Below are 3,465 nucleotides of genomic sequence, written 5' to 3'. Positions count from 1 at the left end.
GCAAACCCAGCCGCGGGTGGGAGTGTGAGGGATTGTGCTGGTTTCACGTACGTTTCCCTAACGACCAATGAAGTCGAGCTCCTTCCCACAAGCCTGCGGGCCTTTGGACACCTTTTCACGTGAAGTGCGTATTAAAGCCTCCTGCCCATTTTCTACTGGGGCGTCTTTCCTCTTCTTACTAAGGATCGGTCCTGCGTTGGAGTGTGTATGGCCAGTGTCTTTTCCACCTTGGGGGTTGCCTTTTCAGTCTCTTAATAGTGACGAGGAGAAATTCCTAGTTTTAATGGAATTCATCTTTTTTTTTTTTATTTTAAGGTTAGTGCCTTTCATATTCCTTAAGGACCCTTGGCCCACTCCAGTGTCTCAGAGACGTTCTCTTACATATTTTTTAAGAGATTTATTTTCCCTTTCTTATATTTAGATTAAAAAATCATCTGGAATTGATTTTTGTGTTTTGTTGAGTTCCAGGTACGAATCTTCCTTAAGACCCTGTTTAAAATTCACCCCTTTGTGTTCATTTTTAGTACTTTTTAGAAGAGATCAATGCCACATAGCAACTTTTAGAAAATTCGAGACATTCTTTTTTTAACCTACAATGGAATTGAAAGCAATCCTTCAAATAATAAATGCTTTCTATTTACTCAGGATAGGCTTACTTTCGACAGAGCCAAATTTAAGGCAGTTACTGAAACTTTTAAGTAACATAAAGCACTTTTTTTTTCATCTTGTGCCAAAACTATAGTGCCCACAATAATTTATATTTAATTTTTAATACAGTTATCTATCATGAGTAATTACGTGGGCCGCTCCCAGTACTCCGTCCTCTGTTATGTGGTTTTTCTGAAGACTGTGGTTTCTTTGTGCAGCTACTGGGAGTTATTACCTCGCTGATGAATCCCTCTTCTGAGGAGATAGCGCTCGGAGTTTCAGAGTTGCGTTTTTTCACTTTAACTCACAAAACAGGCGCGGCGTGTCGGTGCTGCTGGCCCCGCTCAGAGACCGAGACACAAAGCCCTCTTTGTGTTCGGGGAAATATTTCAGCAAGACTGTGTTGCTTTGTGATAAATACCTTTAAAATTGGCTGAAAGAATTGATTAAAGTTACTCCACATGTTTTGCCATGTAATTTGGGATCAGCCTGCTTACTTTGGCCGGCAGCTCGCTCAGGCAGGCAAGAAAGCCTGTCGGTAATTGGTGGTCAGGCCGGCCGTGCCGTTTTGCTTGGAAGGGATGGGATTTGGCTTAGAAATTCAACTGAGGACAAGTTAGAGCTTTTAGAAAGATGGAAGACTCTGTCGCCCATCAGCTGGAAGGTTCGTCATTCAGATTCCCCCTTGCACCCCCGGGAGCAGACCCCTCTAGAATGTACGTGCCCTGAGGCCAGGCTCTCGCGAGGTTTGCTCCCCACTTTGTATCATCGAAAGCAGAGCCGTGCTGGGTGCTGGGTGTTGCTCCATCACAATTTCTTGATTGAAAGCTGGAAGGACTCGGTCCTCACGCCTTTACAGGGTGGGACGCAGGTGTGTGTGGTTAGGGGCTGGTCGGTGGCTTCCGTCTTTGCCTGCTGTCCTCCTCAGTCCATTCGAGGGCCTCGGTAGGGAAGGGGGTGCTCGGACACGGGCGCCCGAATGTTTCCTACCCCGGCTGTTTTGGGCTCGGAGGCCACAGAGGATGCAGACTGCTCCCCTGCCCCCCGCCTCCACTGGCGAGGAAGAGCTGAAGATGGGCCCACATGGCAAATGTTCGGGAGCGGGGAGTGGGGGTGGGTGGGAGGGGTGGGGGGCCTGCTGTTCCTTCTGGGAACGGGGTGATGTAGGAAAGGTGAACGTAAGATGAAAGGGTGGGTACAGTCATGGACAAGTTCAGGGTGTTTCAACACTGTTAAACTAACAGGAAGGGCTCAACGAATTCAACCAACCAACATTTAATCAGAAAACAAACTATGGATGGGGTTCTAGGTCACAAATGATGATGACTTCGTTGAATTAAAAATGTGAGCGAGTACAAGCTTTGCTTAATGTTTGTTGAAGGTCTTCCTGGCACAGCCAAAAGGAAACATCTATCGAACGGAGCTGGCGCGAGAAGGAGAGGCAGCCAGGGCATGTCCGAGGGCGTTCGGAGCTGGAGCTGGCCGGGGCACCGGAGTGGACACGGGGACCGCGGCCCCTTCTCCCTGCCGGTGGGCGCGGGAGCGGAGGGGGAGCGAACGCGAGACGGCGTGCTCTTCCGCCTGCGACTTCCCGAACCGAGACGCACGTGCCAGCGTCCATTGACTTCCGATGGGTCCTGACACGTGTAGTCCGGTTCCTGAACAGGGAGTGATGGCCTCGAGCACTCGCCTGCCTTTTCCAAGCTTTTGTCCGCCGCCCACATTGGCGACGCATTTCTGGCATGCTCGCCGTGCCCGCCTGGCTCTCCCTGCGGGTTTGCGGTAGTAATGACTGTCCTCTCAAGTTCTTCGAGGGGAGGCGCCCCTGCTGCCCGGGGCGAAGTCGTCCTTCGCTGAGCCTCTTCGACTTGTGTGTGCTCCTTTGAGCACGCCTCAACATGAAAAGTAGATACACAGGCCATGGAAACTTCTAGAAGAGCATCCCGTCTCATCTCTCCACTCCTCCCAGGGAGAAGTGGTCAGTCCCACGTGTACCATGATGAGGGCATGTGTGGATGTGTGCTACTGTCTCCGTGTTTTTTTTTTGTGGTCGCCAGTGGGCTGTTGACTTTGAGTACATATAGTACTGAAGAAAACTCTAGAGAAACTGCATCTGAGAAATTGCATACTTTAGTACTTACTATCCTTCGACATTACAACCAGTGAGAGAACTTTTCTATGACAAAAGACCAGTTCATGTAGCTTATGAGCAAGAACATTTCTTAGATATACAGTAGTATGTAACTTATAGGACATGTTATAAGATTATTCTCAAGTTCCATTTAGATGATAATGATATTACTAATAAAGTGGTCATCATAAACAGGGTGTTTATGGTCAGGAGCCTTGGGTTTTACACATATTGTTTCCCTGAAGCCATAGATAATCTCGTGAAATAAGTATTATAAGGCTTCACGGGTGGCAGAATCATGTCGTTGAACCTGTTTGTCTGACTTCATGGCCCTTGGGACCCATTACTAAGCAGAACCTTTGGGTTCAAGTGAAAGCTCTCTTCTTCATATGCAAGAGAATGATACCATTTATAAAAAGTTGCATTGAAAAACTCGGGTAAAAGCCGTGGACTTGTACCTTTAAAAAGGTCTCTGGCAGAGCCTTGAGTATAAGGAGTGTCAGAAGAACTAGAACTTACTCATTGGAAAGAGTCACTTGGCATACAGGAACGTTTGCTGAGCAACTGTTAACATGCCAGGAAATGAGCCATGACATTGAATCGCTCACAGGCGGGCCTGCCTTTCCGACCCTGCAGCCCGGAGAGTAAGCATGTCCCTGTGCCTCATCTTTTCTTCCCCGAGAACT

Source organism: Phyllostomus discolor, chromosome 2, assembly GCF_004126475.2.
Source record: "Phyllostomus discolor isolate MPI-MPIP mPhyDis1 chromosome 2, mPhyDis1.pri.v3, whole genome shotgun sequence".
Lineage (NCBI taxonomy): Eukaryota > Metazoa > Chordata > Mammalia > Chiroptera > Phyllostomidae > Phyllostomus > Phyllostomus discolor.
Note: the sequence above shows the minus strand (reverse complement) of the source record.